Source organism: Lissotriton helveticus, chromosome 4_1 (assembly GCF_964261635.1).
Source record: "Lissotriton helveticus chromosome 4_1, aLisHel1.1, whole genome shotgun sequence".
Lineage (NCBI taxonomy): Eukaryota > Metazoa > Chordata > Amphibia > Caudata > Salamandridae > Lissotriton > Lissotriton helveticus.
In genome coordinates this window covers 200,212,001-200,231,643 of record NC_136063.1, presented here as the reverse complement: position 1 = coordinate 200,231,643, position 19,643 = coordinate 200,212,001, and the positions used below count along the sequence as shown (strand labels likewise).

Here is a 19,643-nt window from a genome sequence, read left to right as displayed (position 1 = left end):
AATTGTATATGTTTTCGGGGCTATCCATTTTGAAAAGGACTTGCGTGTCTGCAGAGTTGTAACCGGTAGGGTTGCATGACTTAATCAGATTTAGTAAGAGGGTTAAGTAGATGTTGAATAATAGAGGAGATATGATGGGCCCTGAGGAATGCCACAGTTTTGTATGTGAGGCAGTGATTTGAAAGGTGGTAAGTAGACTACAATTTGTCGGTCTGTGAGATAAGAAGCAATTCATTTGAAAGTATTTTCACATATTGTGATATTGCAAAGTGTTTGCAATAGTGTGTGATGGTAAACAGTGCCAAATGCAGTCCATGAATCCAGAAGCAGTCATTTTAAAATCCGAAGTCTTCAGGGAATAGGATATGTAAATAAGTCCTAGTCCATGGAGACTCTTAAAGGAGCTTATGAAGGTACAACCTAGAGGTACAGGCATGAAGAGCCCACAGAATGCTATTGTTGGGATACTAATATGAAGAGATGGCTGGGAGTCCCCGACTAAATGAAACTGAGTTAAAAAATAGTGAAGAGCCTCAAGCTGGCAGATTCAGAGAGAGAGAGATCAGAGTTTTGATCCCCGGAGAGAGATTCACTACACAAAGGTAGAACATTCTTGTTCATAAGTTTGTCTTCTGGCTGTCGTTTGGTAGCTTTGAAGAGCACAGTGACTATACTTCAGGCATATGCAAGTGATGTATTCTTGAACAACACATCAAATAACAATACAGTCGAGAGATAAATGAAGTTGCAGCCCAAATGTTTATAGAAATGTAAACGTATTTAATAAATGCCACAAAAATGAGAAAAAATGATGGTTAGGTCTAAAGTTATAAAATAAAATCAGGCATACCGTTACTCTAAGTGACCAATATATGCATGTGAAAAGTCAAAAGTGACAGGAAAATCACACACTACCATTCTTAGGAGGACGTAGGGCTCAAGTTAAGCTGACCCATAAGCAGAGGTGGTTTGACAGAGGTGGGGCCAAGAGCGAATTAAGAATTTAAAGTACTGGTTTAGGGCCTGATTAAGTTCTTGGCGGACTGGTTCTCATCCAGGGGATACTCATCAATAGTCATAATCTATGAATAAGCCCCGCCCAGGTGCGGGATCCCGGAGCATACAGAAAATACATATATATAAATATATATGCATATGTGAAAACATATACATGCAGCCTAAAATATTTCCAAAATGGCAAAGATGCTGAAATTACATAGGTTTGCATAGTAGCACCTATACTCTCCCAACCCCTAAGAAAGAAAGAGAGCAGTAAACATTTGTCATACAACAATGCTTTATTGCCATAGAAAAACCTGTAATTGCAGGCATTTGCCAGTGGGCTGCAGCAGAGTATAAAGAAACAAAGAAAACTTGACACCTTGCCATTAAGGCATTAGAGTAGGAGTACCGAGCCTTTAAGACCTGTAGGCGACCCCCTGCTCCCATGATGCACCACAGGTGGCAGTTAGGTCAGTTCTTTTTTCCGGCTCCTTCTGAGAGGATCCTGGAGCTTGAGTTCTTCAGTTTTTTGACTAAAACTGTTTTTTGAAGAGAATCTTTCAGAAAATCTGATGTTTTCTGGTTTCTAAAGGCTTCTCCTTCTGTTTTTGTGGACTTCAACTGATTTTTTCCAGCCAGAATGCCAGCTTTATCCAGGAAGTGTCCTTCCTGTGACAAGAAAATGGCACTGACAGATCCACACTCGGTGTGTATTGTGTGCCTTCCATCCACACACAATCCTGACCAGTGCCACCATTGTCAGAAGTTCTCCAGGCGAACCTTGCGCGACAGAGAACGTATAAAACTCCATGCTATGCTGGAAAAGGACAAGAGTCATCAGGTGGGTGGCCATGGAGGCTCCAGGACATCGCCTTCCAGCAAGCCAGGCCAAAAACGGCGATGTTCCACTTCTACTGAACCCAGGAAGAAGAAGGGGAGAAGAGATTCTCCGTCGACGTCGCCGTCAAAGAGTCCCAGGCACTCTTCAGGAACACCAGCTCGACTTCGAGAGTCTCCGCCGCATCCAAGTAAGTCGGCGTAGAGGCACCACACCTCGGGCTCGAAGTCTGAGGCTGCTGATAGGACTGAGTCTCTGTCGACGTCGAGGCTTCCGTCGACGTCGAGACACTCTCTGCCGCCCTCGAGGGGGTCAGCGTCAAGAGTACTGACGGCTGACATATCGCCGCCGGCTGGCGTGCCGCCGGCGAGAGGATCGTCGAGATCCTACCACTCGACATCGAGAAGATCGATGTCGATCCGGCGCCATGGAGGGTCGCCGTCGACACAATGTCGTGGAAGATCGCCGTTGACACGACGTCATGGCAAATCGCCGTTGACTCTGCGTCATAGCAGATCGACATCGAGATCACCAACTCGACGCCGAAAGTCGCCGTCGAGGTCACCTCATCGACGTGGACGATCGCCGCCAAGACCATCGAGACCTCACTCAACGCCGATTGTCACTCAGACTTCATCGACGTTGAAGCACTCGACGTCGAGAGAAGAGGTCACAGGTATTGCGGAGTCCCGAGGCAGTCAGATCCCGGGTCCAGAGCATCGTCAGGGGACCGGTCATCGTCTCCTGGACTGCATATTGTGGAGATCTCTCCAGAAGTATCCCTCAAATGTGCGGAGGGGAAATCCCGCAGTTTGTCTCCTCGCTGTCCTCAAGGTGCTGTATCTGGTGGTCGCAGTAGTCCGGACTCAGATTACTCCCACACGTACTCACCATCTGGTCCAAGGACAAGCACTCCGGCCAGACCTTCGAAGTCTCCCCCTAGGAGACCAATATCTCCTTCCAGGCAAGATCTCCTGCCAGGCCAAGATCACCTTCCAGGCCAAGATCGCCTTCCAGGCCAAGATCGCCTTCCAGACGTCGGTCTAGGTCCAGGGGTCGGCACAGCCGCCATCACGACAGGCCCCATAAGAGAAGGCGCACAAGATCGCCTACATGGTCTTCGTCCACAAGATCGACGGTCCGGAACTACTCTCCGACCTTCTCCTCCACACCGCCTTCACGGGTGTCACCCATAGATGACATCTCTACATTTACAGATGTTCTGGGTAGGGGGGGTAAAGAAACTTAACATCTCTTTGCATACCCCGGTGGTTCCCACGTCTGTCATCTTTGATACCCTGCATCACTGGACAGCACCTAGACCGCTGCTACCTCTGGTGCCTGGATTCCTGGAACCGGCTATGGCCACCTTTCTTACTCCTGCGACGGTGGGTTCTGTACCATCCAGAATCGCCAAAAATACAAGGCTCCAGCAGAGGACCCCTTGTTCCTCAGGACTGATCCACCAGCTGATTCGGTCATCGTGTTAGCAGACATGAAATCCCACTCCGTTTCCACCTCATCCTCGGTGCCTCCTGAGAAGGATAGTAAACAAATGGACTCGTATGGGAGGAAGATGTGCAACACTTCAGCGTCATACATGAAGGTTGCCAGTCCCTCTGTCCTTTTCTGGAGATACAACAGATCTCTCTGGGACTCTCTCACACGTTTCACTGAGAAGCTTCCCAAAGAAGATCAGCAGGATTCCACCGAAATCCTACAGGAAGGAGGGCTTGTAGCCAATCAAGTAATAAGTGCTGCAGCGGATGCTTCCGAGTCTGCTCACGATGCTCGGCTTGGCTGCGCCGCACAGGCCTCAAGCATGATGCTCAGAAGAAGATACTAAACCACCCTTTCAATGGCTCATCTCTGTTTGGGGCTCACGCTGATAATGAGATGACCAAGATGAAGGCTGAGATGGACACCGTCAAGGCTGTGGGTCTCGAGAAAAGCAAGGAGTTTAAGAAGCGCTTCCATCAGTGTGACAAATGGTCGTACCAACAGAGGGTTCAAACCCCTCAGTGGTCCTCCCAGACTCAGCAAAGATCTCAGTTCCAGCAGAGACGTCCTGTTAGAAGCAGAGGCAATAACACCAAGCAACAGTCCCCCTCTAAGCAGCCTCTCAAACTTTGAGTCGTTGATTCCTCCGCAACCGTTCGCCACTCCGGTGGGAGGGAGTGTAGCGTGTCACCTGGAAGAGTGGAAAACAATAATAAAGGACAAATAGGTGCTGAGTATTGTGCAGCATGGTTACTTGCTGAGGTTCAAGTCTCCTCCTCCGCAAGTGTCCCCGCAACTCAAGCGCCTTCCTCAAATTCAAAGTCAGCTGTTGAAGGGCGACGTTTCTATCCTTCTCACGAAAAAGGCCATAGAGGAGGTCCCTCCCATGTGAAGAAATCAGGGAGTATACTCCCGCTACTTTCTAGTCCAAAAACGAGGAGTAGCCAAAGAGTACAGACCTTTCCTCGACATACGCATGCTGAACAGGTTTATCAGAAAAGAAACATTTTGTATGTTAGCCCTGCACCAATGCTCGCCTTCACATGAGGCCTCTGCCGCAGGCACTCGAGGACCAATGGTCTCAGAGATCAGGCCACTGGGAGGATTAGGCCTTTCTCCACCAAAGTGCCAGAGACTCCATCAGATGGTGGATGAAACGTTCTCATCTTCTGCAGGGAGTCCCGTTTCATCAGTCGCCTCCATCACAGACAGTGGTCACAGATGCCTCAATGCACGGCTGGGTTCCTCATATGGACCAGCTTCAGGTACCAGGTCTCTGGTCCGAAGTAGAAAGAAGCTACCACATCAACTTCTTGGAGCTCCGGGCTGTCTATCTGGTGCTCAAATCCCTCTACCCGTCTCTGCGCACCAACCACATTCAAGTTCAGACAGACAACACAACAACAATTTTCTATGAACAAGCAGGGAGGCACAAGGTCACGAGTTCTGTCTCTGGAAGCTCAATCCATTTGGCGCTGGCTTCTGGCGAGAGGTCTCTCCATCGTGGCAGTTCACCTCCCAGGAATCCTAAATGTTCAGGTGGACGGCCTAAGCTGAGAATTCATAGAAGGGCACAACTGGGTGCTCAACGAAAACGTCGCTCAGGAAGTGCTTCGACAATGGGTAGTACCAGACATAGATCTCTTCGCAGACTCGGTAAACACAAAATGCCCCGTCTTCGCGTGCAGATTCCCCCAGCAGGGATCACGGGGGAATGCACTTTTGATCAGCTGGTCTCAGACATTGCTGTACCCTTTTCCTCCCCTGCCTCTGATCCCGGCAGTGATACAGAAATTCTACAGGACCAACACCAGGATGATCCTGATAGCGCCGGAGTGGCCACGCCAGTGGTGGTGCCCGGATCTCCTCCAGCTGTCGGAGGTTCCTCATCAGGGACTGCCCTGCCGCCCAGACTTGCTGACCAAGGGCAAGGGGAGGGTGTTTCACTCCAACCGTCCTTCCCTTCGATTGATGGCAAGGCTCCTGAGGTCATCCAATATGGCCACCTAGACCTTTCAGCTGACTGCATGAACATTCTTAAAGAGGCCCTCCACTAGAAAGTCTTATGCTTTCAAGTGGAAGAGATTTTACATTTGGTGTATGGACAATTCTCTTGATCCAATCCAAGGTCAGGAGCAGGTGATTCTCCCATACTTATTGCATTTGGCAAGGTCAGGCCTGAAGTACCCCTCCATCAGGGTTCACTTAGCGGCACTAACAGCCTAAAGGAAGTCTCCTTCTCAGACCTCTTTCTTCCTCATGCCTGTGGTCAAAGATTTCTTAGAGGGGCTTAAGAAAGTGTTTTCACCAGTGAGGTCCCCCTCTCCTCCCTGGGAACTTAACATCGTACTTACCAAATTGATGGGTGCTCCCTTCGAGCCTATCCATAGGGCCTCTTTGCAGCACTTGACCTGGAAAGCTAAGTTTTTGGTAGCCATCACCTCCGCCCGCAGGGTGAGCGAGATCCAGGCCCTATGTTGTAAGGAACCTTACAAAGTGTTTCATGCCAGTAGGGTGGTGCTGAGAACACATCCAGGCTTCCTGCCCAAGGTGGTCTCGGATTTCCATTTCATTCAGACCATCACTCTGCCTACTTTCTTTCCTCAACCAACCACTCCCCTGGAGAGGTCTTTACACTCTCTAGATCTCCGGAGGGTTTTGAAATGTTATCTGGCTAAAACTCTTCCACTTAGGAAGTCTGACCGGCTCTTTGTTAATTATGGGTCAACTAATACCAGTCTGTCAGCTTCAAAAAGGTCTATTTCAAGATGGATCGTCTCCTTTATAGCTCTGTCTTACCAATTAGCTAACAAAGCTTTACAGGGCAAACCTCATGCACACAGTACATACCTTTACCCGCCATTATTGACTAGATTCAGATGCACAGGGCGATGCCCAAGTGGGACAGGCCTCTTTAAGGAATTTGTTTGCATAACTGCATTATAAATGTGATGTTGTTTCATGTTTTTGCTGTATACTTGATTGCTCGTCCGCGAGACTTTGGGTATGGGCTTGCTAATCTATTCATAGATTATGACTATTGATGAGTATCCCCTGGATGAGAAGGATTAGTTACTTACCTGTAATCCTAGTTCTCATCCAGGGGTATACTCATCAAAGTCATAAGCGACCCACCCACCTCCCCGGACAAGCATTACTGAAAAGTTATGGTATGTTACTTACAGATTTACTCAGGTGTTTATGCACCTCCAAAAAGAACTGACCTAACTGCCACCTGTGGTGCATCATGGGAGCAGGGGGTCGCCTACAGCTTTTAAAGGCACGGTACACCTACTCTAATGCCTTAAAGGCAAGGTGTCAGTTTTCTTTGTTCCTTTATACTCTGCTGCAGCCTACTTGCAAACGCCTGCTATTACAGGTTTTTCTATGGCAATAAAGCATTGTTGTATGACAAATGTTTAGTGCTCTCTTTCTTCCTTAGGAGTTGGGGGAGTATAGGTGCTACTATGCAAACCTATGTATTTCAGCATCTTTGCCATTTTGGAAATATTTTAGGCTGCATGTATATGTTTTCACATATGCATATATATGTATATATATGTATTTTCTATATGCTTCGGGATCCCGCACATGGGCGGGGATTATTCATAGATTATGACTTTGATGAGTACACCCCTGGATGAGAACTAGGATTACAGGTAAGTAACTAATCCTTACTCCATCACAGTGGTGACGGATATCCTACCTGCTGAAATATAAATCCAATAGGATAAATTGGGATTTATTTTTCAGCAGATGGGAGATCCGTCACCGCACAACAGTGACGGATATCCAGTGCCTAATTTGAGACGGTGGTTTCCATGGCTCAGCACTGGCACTTAATCATCAATATCAGGGCTTTTCATGAGCACCAGCTAAGGACACATTTATTTATTCGGGAGATTTAATGATTTGCCCAGAGTCACACGATGTGGAGCCGACACTGAGACTCAAACCTTGTTCTCCAGCTCTGCAGTCAAAAGTTCTGGTCATTACGCCGCATCCTCTCCCCACTTTCATGGTTAGTAGTTGGTTCTGTTTTAGGCGGCGCTAACAGGAGAAATGGGCAGGTGCAAGCTGCCTCCTGACGAGAGCTCCGGCACATATTTTTTTTCTTTTTTTACAAATTAACCACTGCGGATAACTTGTCCTCTGAAATGTAAATCCCATAGGATATAATGGGACATGTATTTCGGCGGAAGGGATATCCATCACCGTTGTGACGGAGTAACTCATCCACAAAGATCCAGATCAGGCTCATAGTCTTTGAGATGGACCATTTCAATCTCCCTTTTCCAATATCTGGCATGGTGTTCCTCAATGGTCTGCCATCAGCCCACTCTTGTTCAACGTTTATTTGAGCCCATTGATCAATATAATTCGGGTTCACAATGTAAAATTGGTGAACTATGCTGATGACACCCAGATCATCTTGTCCCTTGATGGAACTCAAGCAAACGCCTTGGAGGACTTTCACGCCTGTATGCACCACACTGCGCAGTGGCTTCGTAACAACTCCCTACAATTTATTTTGGATAAAACCAAAATACTACACTGCACAGTGGGGAAGGCTCCCCGGCCCCTCCCTCGTAGCTTCTGGTCCATTACAACTTCCTCTCCCCTTGTTCCGACTGGGGTGTTGCTTTGGACTGATTAGAGCGCTGAGAAAGATCCTTTCCTGTTCTAAATGTGGCTAGAGCCCCAATAGTGCAAGGTATTATTCTAAGCAGACTTGATTATTGCAGTGCCCTACTGTTGGAGTCACCTAAGTATCTGAGTCAGCGATTGCAGCGTGTCCAGAATATGGCGGCCAAAGTAGTCCTGTCCAGGCCACGAGATTCTTCTGCAGCATTATGCTTAGCTGAGCTACACTCGCTCCCAGTGCTGCAAAAAATACATTTTAAGTCTTTATGTATAGTATTTATGGACTTGGCCCAAAACCTTTACCGAAGAAGCTGGTTTGGTATACTCCCAGTCGGTGCCTCCGTTCCTCTTCCGCCGGTTTGGCAAAGGTTTCAAAGTTCAACAAGGTTAGAATGGGTGGGAGAGCTTTTAGTATTGCTTCTGCAAAATTATGGAATGAATTACCAATTGACCTTAGACGATGTAACACTCTGTCTCTGTTCAGAAAAAAGGATCAAAACATGGCTGTTTCCCAGAGACTGATTCTCTGCTTCTGTGTGATTTTTTTTCCAGAAACTGATCCTCTGCTTCTGTGTGCTGCCTATGGGAATTCTACCCGTTTCGACTAATGATTGTTTTTTATTTAATTTTTTATTTTATTTATTAAAATTTCAGAAAAGAACATACAACAGAGCATGGCATATCGCAATAATAGCAGTAATCGCATTCAGCAGAAAGAACAAATTAATGGCATTTTAGGACTGTCAGCAGTAGTATATATATCCATCTAACAGAAGCGTATGACAAAATAGGACAAACCAGCCAACAACTCCCGGTCTCTCAGATCACAATTGTGCAGGGTAGAAAGTATATCCTCCGGGATGCCTCACAGCATGACATACACACCATCCCAACTGTTGTGTCGTTACCTACACAGAGGTCTTCTTCTAGGGATTGCGTAAGCGCTGAGTCTAGTGGAGGCCCCTCATCCGACCCTTCTCTGTCATTGACGTCGCCCCTACCGCCAGTCTCCCCATTCTGTACGTCCATCGTCAGTGTGCCGTCCAGGATTAGGGACCAAAACTTCTTAGGCCTGTTCTTCGGGGGCATTAAGTCACTATACAGTTCAGATTGTGTGCAGCAATATGTCAATTCTCTCTTCCATAATTTACGAGTGGGGAGAGCCTCCCATCCAAGCCTGTGCAATGCACCATTTGGCAATTAAAAACGCCATATTAGCGAGTCGTCTATGTGCAGGACGCAAGGGTTTTGAGTAGCCCACAATGGCCGCAGTGGGTCTGGGACCAATGATAGAAGCATCACTCTATTGATCTCCCCATATATCCTCACCCAGCTTGACCGGGGACTGGTCTAGTCCCCGGTCAAGCTGGGTCAAGCTGGGTGAGGAAAATAATTTATTTTATACTAATTTGGAATGGGAATGATATACGATTAAATTTACATATAGTAGATTAATTAGACAAATGTTTATTGTTGTTCTGCATCTCTTTTTAGATGTGCGTAAGCATCCACTGGTATGGAGGATTAGCTTTCTACAGGTTGTATTTGTTCCAACCTTTAAGACTTGCACTGTTCTGTTTTTAATTAGGGGGCGTGTCCTTTGCCAAATAAAGTCCACTTTATCCACTTTTGAGCAACCGGGATTGAGTACTTTGGCACTATATGTACGTTTTTTCATGCACACTGACCCATTGTAACTTTGTATCTTTATAAGCTATCCAGGGTAACTTTGTATCTTTATAAGCTATCCAGGGTAACTAGGGTACCAACTCACAGGTTAGATTTGAGTGTAGGATAGCTAGCCACACGTTGTGTTGCTGTAGACCCCTTGGTTTCCTTTTGTGTATTGTACCTGAATTGGCCGTGTCATCAAACAAGGTAAGCAGGTGTGGTATCAGGAGATCGGTAAAAGCCTTATAGAAGGCCACCGTAAGGCCATCGCCACCCGGCGAACTCCCGCTTTTCATTGTTGAAAGTGCCAGAACAACCTCGTCTCTATCTAATGGGCGAGCAAGCAATTCGCGATGTAGATTTGAGAGCCATAGAAGCTCGATATGGGATAGACAATCAATAATACGCTCCTCCGGCGCAGGGCCCCTCGACGCGTACAACCTAGCATAATATTCACGAAAGCGTCCCGCAACCGACTCATTCGATAGTGGTATATCCGTGGACTCCGATCTCAGTACAGGGATAGAGGTCCTATCCCTGCTGCGCTTAGCCAGGCGAGCCAGAACAGATCCCGGGCGCTCGCCCTCGCAATAGTTTCGAGCTGTGGCATACTTCCCAAGATGCTTGACCTCCGAGTCAGCTTCCTCGTTATACTCACAAAGGACCTTCGCTATATCCTGATTTATGGACTCATCTCCAGTCTGCATCCTCAGGGCCTCCAACTTATGAAGTTTACTCTCCAATGTCCCGAGTCTGTCCCTAATTGATTTCAGCACCCCAGCATGCTTAGAGATAGTGACCCCCCTAACATATAGCTTGAACGCCTCCCAGACAGATTGAAATGAATCAACCGACGCTACATTTGTGTCAAAGAAGACTTCCATTGCCGTCAATAATTCCTCCTTAAAGAGGGGATCCAGCAAGGAGTATGGAAGGAAACGCCAAGCAAATGGCGGGATCCGTCATGCGGGCATGTTGCAAGACATCAAGATCGGCGAATGATCTGAATAGGTGCGCGGTAGAACTGTGCAGGATCGCACACTAGGGAGAAGATGAGTAGACACGAACCAATAGTCTATTCTCGTATGTACATTGTGGGGGGCTGAATAGTGAGTGAACCCACCCAGTGCCGGGTGTCTGTGGCCAGACATTGGTTAAGTCCAGGTTGGTGAGTTGTGTGGACAGAGCCCACGCAGAGGCCGAAGGGGGACGCGTCGGGCCACCCGATCAATCTAGCCCAGGGTGCCGAATCAGATTGAAGTCCTCACCCCAGCAGACCAGCCTGTCGGAATGCGTGGTAATCTTTGCAGCTAGGTCAATATTAAAGTCAGGAAGGTCAAAGTTGGGGCCATACGTTTTAACAATGCACATGTCAGCGCCTTTGCCATAGCAACCAGTAATCGCATATCTCCCATCACTGTCCGAGACTAACGGCGTCCATCTTAGGGAGAACTTCGGGTTAAACCAAGTGAGTACACCCCTAGCATGTGTAGTGAACCCTGCCGCATGCATGTTGCCCCCGAGCCCTCTATATCCAAGAATGGGACTGTCTAGTGGAAGGTGTGTTTCTTGCAGGAGTGGAATATCTATCTTGTGTTTGGCTAAATATTGCAGGATTTTCCGCACTTTTCGGTGGTCATTCAGCCCCCTTACATTCCAGGTCAGAAACCGTAAAGTGTCAGGAGGGTTGTCCCCAACCGTCATTTCATCTGCCATAGTGAACGTGTGTGAGTCGTCCTAAACATGTTATTTTGGTACATAATGGACTCAGCCACCGCAGTCGTGCCTGTTTGCATATCACGCTTGTCTGCCTTGAGCAATACAACCTGTCCAAAACATTGAATGAAAACAATTCCGTTAATATCCCCGTCCCAGACCCCCGCCCATGCCTGCCCAACCCCAACTAGGCCGCGTACGCCCCCCTGTCCCAAAAGACACCCCCATCCCCCCACCAATACCCTGATGCAAGAACAAACAAAAACCAACGCCCCAAGCAATACAACCCATCCCCCTTTACCCCCTGAACACACATAGGAATTCAGTGATTGACACACGGGGGCAGATGTAGCCTGCAACTACAATGCTTAATCCACTCAAAAAAAGGTAAAGAAATAATAAAAAATCATGCAATGTACCATGCCCACCGTTACCCCCCGTCCCAGAAATCAAAGAAGAACGGGTGCCAATACCACACCATTAGGAGTTGCAAAAAGTCTAATCATCAGAGTAGAGTGTCCCAGACTGCGAAACACACGGAAACAGATCACTCCCAGCACTAATAGAACTTGTTCCCCATAATGAACGAGGAAGCATCAAGAAGGAAAGGAGTAACAAACCTAGAAAACCATGCAAGTAGAGTAGTACCTCCCACTTTCAGGGTTCAAAAAACCAATTAGTTCATGGTAATTTATAAAAGGATACTTGAAGAATAGTCATCATCGCCTCCGTCCATCACTGCGACTCCCCCAAACGGTCAAACAGCATGTATCAAGGGTCGCACATCTTATACATAGCGCTTCATTCAGTCCTGCTCCTCCAAGGACCCCCCCCTGCCACAGCGTCATCGTCGTTCCTCTGTGATCGTTTCTCTTTCTGCCAGTCTCTTAGAGCCTTTTGCAATGCCTTGGGGTCTGTGAAGTTCATGGACCTCCCTTGTCTGTTGATACGCAGCTTTCCTGGATATAGCATGGCATAATCAGCTCCCAGTTCCCGTAATTGGCGCTTCATAGGAGCAAACTGCTTTCTGGCCTCCTGCACCCTAGCCGTAAAATCTGGGTATAAGGACAGCACTGAGCCCTCGTACTGCAAGGGCTGCTTGTCTCTAGCAAGTTTCAGAGCCACGTTACGATCCCGGTAATTTAACAGCTTGGCAAAAATGGGGCGGGGGGGCCCTGATTTAGGCCGCGGGCCCAACGAGCGGTGTGCTCTCTCCACCACGAACATGAGAGAAAATACAGTGTCGCCAAGCAGTTCTTCAGTAGCCCCTCCATGAACAGCTCCATGTTGCCAGTCTGCGTGGTTTCCGGAAGGCCCGTGATGCGTAGGTTGCATCGACGTGATCCTCGGTTATGTCTAGGAGGGATTGCATAGCTCTGCCAATTTGTTTGTTGTCCGAATCCAGCGTAGTCTGAGCTTCCTCTACCTCAGTAAGTCGGCGCTCCGACATATCTATCCGCTCCGCATGCTTACCAAGCCATACGGTTGTTGAAAAGTCAGCCCATATCGCACCCGATGCCCAGGCTGCTGGTGCAGGGCGACTCTTAGTTCCCATCCTGAATAATTACCAAAATAAAGAGACGGGCGCTGAAGGCAGGAAAACAAGAACAGAGTTTATTACTCAAGAGGAGAGCATGTCATTTGGGACGCTCGCATAGTGTCTTCGGGAGGTGCTCTAACAAGTTTCTCTAAGGCTTCGTCTTTTATACACAGGTTTAAGGCACGCACACATCCTTCATTACAATCAAGACTTTGTGAAGTACGAAGATATTCCAACACGTGGCTACAGTAGGGGCCCTTATCCTCCATACAATAGGAGGGGCTGTCATGCAGCTGAGTGTTCTGCTGATTCCTTTGGAATGTGTGCGCCTGATCGAATCTCAGGGGGTGGGGTGGTCATGATCAATAGTGGCTACTTTCAAGAGAGGCGAGTGCATACAGTAGTGGGCAATAAACTGTATCCTCAGGCTAAGGGATGACCAGCGATCCATGTGGACGATTTGGTTCAGAGGAAGAGGTCATCAAAGGAGGGGTATTCATGGAGGGACAGGAGGTGTTGGTCAGGCGCGGGGTGTGATTCTCAGGGACAGAGTCATGCGGGAGGGGAGGGCTCATGACTTGTGCATGGGAGAGCGGGGGCAGCCAGGGTGCATGGGGGAAGCTTGCGGGGTCAGGGAAGGGTGCCGATGATCGATCGTGAACAAGGAGACCATGATACCTAAAATGGCTGTCGTGTACGTGCGTGCATGGGTCTATGCTAGCGGGATAACACAGTCAGTGTTTTAGCGATATCCGTTCTGCTTATAACAAGGGGTACAGTGCACACAAATGAACGTCGCTTATGTACATACACATTGCTATTTTCAACACGGTCCATGCGATATGTAAGTGCATCAATAGTCAACCCTCCCTGTAGATTCTTTTCCATGGCCAGGTGTATCCCACGCAGGTCCTGCTGCTGTGTCTCTTCTGCGACGTCCCGGTCCGCTGCTCTGCCGCTTCCCGCGCTCTCCACCGTCCTGGGTTCTTTGGGGCCAAAGGAGAGCTTAGATTGCGTTCTATCTGAGCGACCCATGTTGACAGTCAGTGCTACCACCCCAGCACAGGGGCGAGGCCTCTAGCACTGGGCGCTATAAAGTAGTACACCACGTCCAAGCCCCACTGCAATTATACTCTCAGCGGATCACACCACCAGGCCCAATACCGGTTCCTGGGGGAGGCAAAATTCCAGGTGTGGGGGGTCAGATTGAAGGAGCCCCCGAGGCCGCAAGCGTATAGCAAGGGGAGGCGTGTGACCCTGCGACAGCGACACTCCCAGTAAAGTCTTAGGGATACGGCAGAGTGTACGTGAAGCCGGTGTCCCAGGCAGCTAGTGCAGGGGTCCAACTTAAAACAGCAAACAGCTAGGGAGAAGGGCTTTCCTATGCCTAAATCGGCTCCTAGAAATGCGGCACTGGTTCAGTCATCAAAGGCGGAGCCACTGTGGTCAAGTTGATCAGGCCTCGGTCCCTGGATCAGCACTCCTAACAGCTTGTGAAGGGGGAGAGGAACGACAATCCAGGCGGGTATAATCCTCAGCGCGCCTCGCGTAGGGAGGCTGCTCTATACAGTAGACCTGGAAGCCAGTGAGGACCCCCAACCAGCCCGGGACGCCAGTCTATGGCCGGGCCCCTCGTCGATCAGCGCTGTACGTGGCCCTAGTAGCAGCAGGGCCGGCCTTGCCGCAGTGTTCGCAGCCCCGGGGGGGGTTGCGGGGGGGGTAAGAGACCCGATGGTCGGAGCCCCCGAGCAGCCGCTCTGTACCCCCCTTGGTAGTACCCCCCCTCGGTAGTTCGTTCCCGCTCACCGTTCCTCCAAGGCTCCGCAGCTCTGGTGTTAGTGCCCGCAGTGGCACCCGGGGTCGCGGCGGCAGAAGACGCGTGTCCCGCGCCTCGGAGATCACCAAACTTGAGGCCGCGGCTTCACAGGCCCACCTCTCGCTCCAGCCGGCACCCACCAATCCCGGCTTGTCGGGCAACAGGCTTAAGGCAAAGAGCAAGGATTTGTGCCCCCAGCCACAGCACACGCTCCGGTGCCGCAGTACAGGGAGATAGCGGTGCAACTCCGCAGGATAGTTGAAGGATCGTTTGGTAGGACAGAGGAACTCCGGACTCAGGCGGCCATCTCAGCTGCCGGCTAGCTCCGCCCCCAGACTAATGATTGTTTGTGTCACGTCCTATAGCGCCAGGGTGCCCTTAGGTTGTTTGTTGCGCTTTATACATGCTATATACAATACAATACAATATACAAGACAGATCGAGGCTGATGAATGGTTTCCATCGGGCTCCCTTGAGTCCATGTACTTTGAGAGTTCTCAGTGAGATAAAAAAATTCACAAGCCGTGACAATGTTCTTTTGATGTCCAGTATGCAACTCAATGTCATCAGATGCTCTTATTGCCTTTCCATCACTAGTTCTCCTTTTACCAATATCCTAGAGCTCTCATATGTGCAGCATGCAACTCCTGTATCAGTTGAGGGCTTAGCCTGAAATATTAGACACATAGTTTTCCTCAATCTGGGGAGACCAATTTTTTCTTAGAAACTTACTGCAGCAAGCGCATAGCCCTCTAATCTCTGTTACAAGTTAGTGTTCTTCAGTGCTAAGATCACTGCACAACGATGTTGCAGCAGTAGTATCAGTGCTACATAAACAGTATTGGCTGAATCTTCAAGACTAGTTTCTAACTACCCCAAGCCACAATGGAAAGTGCATGGCTACCAAACTCTGGGCAACTAGCCTCCTATTGGCTTCCAACATCCATCATGGGTAGGGTGCAGATGCTTCAATCTCAAGGATCTTTCAGCTATTTTAGTAAAATAAGCTCTGCTTAGTAGGTCTTAGGAACCACAGTAGATGAGCTATATGACCAGATTTGTAAGTCAATTCAGAAGCTAGCTTCTAGCCCTCCTAACAAGTCTTTAGAACCTGCCTTAAAATCGAAGCAACGTGTAAACTTGGAAATATTCTCTTCTTTTTTCAATGTTTGTACCAGAATGAGTGAGCTCAGAATGTTGTATAAAACATCAGGTTGAGTTTTTATCACAGTATACCCATAAAACCCTCTCCAGCTGCCACTGGTATGTCCGATGGCCCTTGTTAAACTTGCTAACTTGTCACAGTCTCTGAGAAGCTAGGTGACTTCGGAACAGGGATCTTACAAACTGTTTCTTGTTCCAGCAAAACGTATGGTGATATCTCTTGGGTAGCCAGGGCCAGTATCCCATAATTCCTACTTTAAAAACATTCCTGGGTGTTGACTGCCTTTTTGATGACTTTGGCAGAAGAAGGAAGCAGTGCGATGGGCCTGAAGTTCTTGAGGCCCATCAGGTCCGCGGATGGCTTCTTTAAGAGGTGGTTGACGTCTGGTCGCTTCCAGTTGTCGGGCACTGTGTCTGTGTTGAGGGAGCAGTTGATAGTTAAGCATTGCTCGGGTGCAATGGCCGTGATGGCCCTGTGGAAGATGTGCGGGCAGGGGTCAAAAGGTGCTCTGAAGTGGATGCTCTTCATTGTCTTTAAGGTATCTTCTGTGGTGAGAGGGGTCCAGGTGAGAAGGGTCTGTTGACAGTGCGGTGTTCTTGGTCATCAAAGTTTTCATAGAGCTTCTTGATCTTGAGGTGAAAGAAGGAGCAAAGTTTGTTGCAGAGCTCTTGGGAGGGAGGGATGTCGGTTGTTTTGCTGTTGGGTTTGGCGAATTCCTGTATGATGGCGAAGAGTTCCTTGGAGTTGTGGCCGTTGGAGAGGATTCAGTCTTGGATGAAGTTTTTATTTGTTGAGTTGGTGGTGTGCTGTGATGGCTGTTTTGTAGGTGGAGCATGCTTCCGGGGTTTTGCTGTTTCTCCAAGTTTTCTCCAGTCGTCGGCAGGAGCACTTGGATTCTCGGAGATCCGTGGTGAACCATTTGGCTTTCTTGTTGGAGTTTTCTCGTGGAGTTCTGGAGGGGGGGGCGAGAGTGTTGGCGCAGTTGGCAATCCACTGGTGGAGGTTGCTTGCCGCTGTGTTGGCACCTGCATAGTTAGGGGTGGAGTGCAGATGAGGGTCCAGGTGTGGTGCTCTTCGGAGACTTTGTTCCAGCTTTTGCGTGGGAGGTGGTGTGTGTGCTTGGGAGCAGTGGGTTTCGTAAAGGAGAAATGGATGCAGTGGTGATTGGTCCAGAGCAGTTCCTTTGTGTGGCTGAAGATAATATTGTTTCCTCTGGCGAAGATGGGGTTGAGTGTGTCCCCTGCTGTGTGAGTGGGGGTGGAGACAAATTCCTTCAGTCCTATGTTGGTGAGGTTCTCCAGGAGGGCGGTGTTGTTGGGATCGCTGTGGTTGTGCAGGCGGAAGTTCAGGTCTCTTGAGTAGTATGTAGTCCGTAGAGGTGAGGGCATGGGGTGCGATGTGGTCAGCGATGAGATTGGTGAAGGTGGTGCAGGGTCTAGGAGGTGTGTGTGGTAGTATTCCACAGAGCGTCTTTCTGGGGTTGGGCTGGATCTGGAAGTAGATGTGTTCCCTGGGGGGGCAAGGCGTCACCCGAGTTGGTGGTTGTCAATCAGAGGGAGCTTTTGTGGACAATGACGTGGCCTCCTCCTGGGCGGTTGGCGCTGTCTTTCCTCAGGATCTTGTATCCATCGGAGATGGCGGTTTCGATGTCAGGTGCAGAGTTCTCTGTGAGGAAGGCAACGTTGGGAATGTGAGTGAGTGAGTTGAGTAGGTCCCAGATTTCTACGGCGTGTCTGTGCAGGGAGCATACGTTGAGGAGGATGCATCACAGTGTTTTGTGTGCGGTGACGGCCTGGTGGGTGAGGGGTAGCTGACAGGGTCCGGGGTTAGGTGTAGGTGCGGTGGCAGTCTCGGCAGGAGATTGGGCCTTCGGTGTTACTCGGCATCGAGAGCTGGCAGTTGTTGTTGCATTCGGTGTTGAGTGCGTTGAGAGTGCTGGGATCGTAGCGGCGGGGGTCGAAGGAGCAGCCAATAAGTAGGGGTCAAGGAGGGCGATAAGCTGGGAGGCAGGAGAGACACGCTGGGTGGGGCGAGGAGCCGCAGAAAGGAGGCAAAAGAGAATGAGGCAAAGGAAAAATACAAAGGAAAAAAAGCAAAAAGGACACAGAACAGAGCGGAACTGCAGAAGAGCAGGGCGCTCTTCCACTAGACCACCAGGGATGAGGCGCAGGCAGGAGTTGCGGGTGGAGGAAGGCCTCGAACACCTACCTGTCATAGAGTTCAAGCAACGCTAAGGACAGTCCCAAAACTGTGGAGTTGCGCGGGGAAGAGCAGTGACTCTGACCTGGAGGTCAGAGGTCTTGCTGTTCTTGCCGCACAGCGGCCGCCATTAAGTAGGGGTTGGGAGAGGGCCATCAGCTGGGAGGCGGGAGAGTCACACTGGGGAGGAGGGGCTGCGCGGGCAGCAGCGGCGAGGAGCACAGAATGCAAGTGGGAAATGGAGGCAAAAGAGAAAAGGAGAAGAGAAAGAGGCAAATGAAAAAAGGCATACGGGAAAAAGGCAAAAAAGGACAAAACTGAGTGGAATAGCAGAAGAGCAGGGTGATCTTACACCTGGCCACCAGGTATGAGACACAGACAGGAGCCTGCGGTTGGAGGAGGGCCTTGAACACCTACCTGGCAAGGAGCTCAAGCGGCATTAAGGGCAGTCCCACAACGGTGGAGCTGCGCGGTGAGACAGCAGTTTCTCTGACCAGGAGGTCAGAGGTCTTGCTCAGTCTTGCTCCCAATCCTCTGAGGAGCTGACTTTGGACCTGGGCCCAATGCACTTTGACTTTCTAGGTCTATTTGCGACTTTGCAGCAGATCGAAGTCTTTAGGGAGGCCATGAGGCGTATCTTCAGAACACTTCTGGGTCCCTCTGGCACTTCTTGGACCTCAAGGATCCGCAGGGGCATCCACTCGAATTACTGCTGGCAGACCCACCTTTGGCTCTGCCTGTGCCACTCCTGGTTCCACACTCATAATCTCAGCAAAGCTTCTGCGTGGCAGCTTTATAGATTGCTTACTGTAAAGGTTATACTAGAGCTGAGTTTGGATTCCCCCAGACATTCTTTTCATAGCGAAAAATGGATCCATCCATTACCCATCATCCTACAGTTAAAGCAATAAGAATGGGTATTGTGAATCCCTTCAAACTGCGGATCTGGAATTGACTTTGGACTTTGGTCACCGGATATAAAAGTGCAGTCAAAAACAAAAGGACAGAGGAAAGTAAAACAGACTCCCACTTAGCATAACTTCCCACAACCTTCTCTCCAAATTTTGGTACATCTCATCTCAGCTTTCCTGCTCCGAACATCTCCCTCAGACAAAGAGAGTGAGCCTGGAAGCTAGAAATTATGACTCTTGTAAACGAGTTAGGACACTCATCCCTATTGAACAACCTGACAAGAGAACCTAAGTGAAAGGCCAGGCTATAGAAGACAAGGGGTGCCAGTGAATTTAAGGTGTTGTTTTGCACAATCCTGACATATAGGCTTGTTGGCAAGTTGAGAGATCCCTTGCATCACCACAGTGGTCCCTCCCATCACCTCAGAGGTCTTAAACATAGATCTGACTCAACAGGACATTGATCTGAAGTAACCGGTGAAAGAGCTGCCTATATACATATATTTGTTCTCCACATCCAAGCACATCCCTGATATAGAAAGCCAAGCAAATCAGGAGGTTGTTACATTCTGTGTACCACACTGCAGAACAACAACGTTGCATTAAAAGTCATGACATAATGTAGGCCGCGCTTTCTGGGG

General features: G+C 49.1%; 1 protein-coding gene across 2 annotated transcripts in view; it reads left to right on the top strand.

Moving 5' to 3' along the window:
* Positions 1-19,643, top strand: part of SLC45A4 (solute carrier family 45 member 4) — a 344,296-nt gene that overhangs the window by 296,685 nt on the left and 27,968 nt on the right. The gene's annotated exons all lie outside the window — the stretch shown is intronic.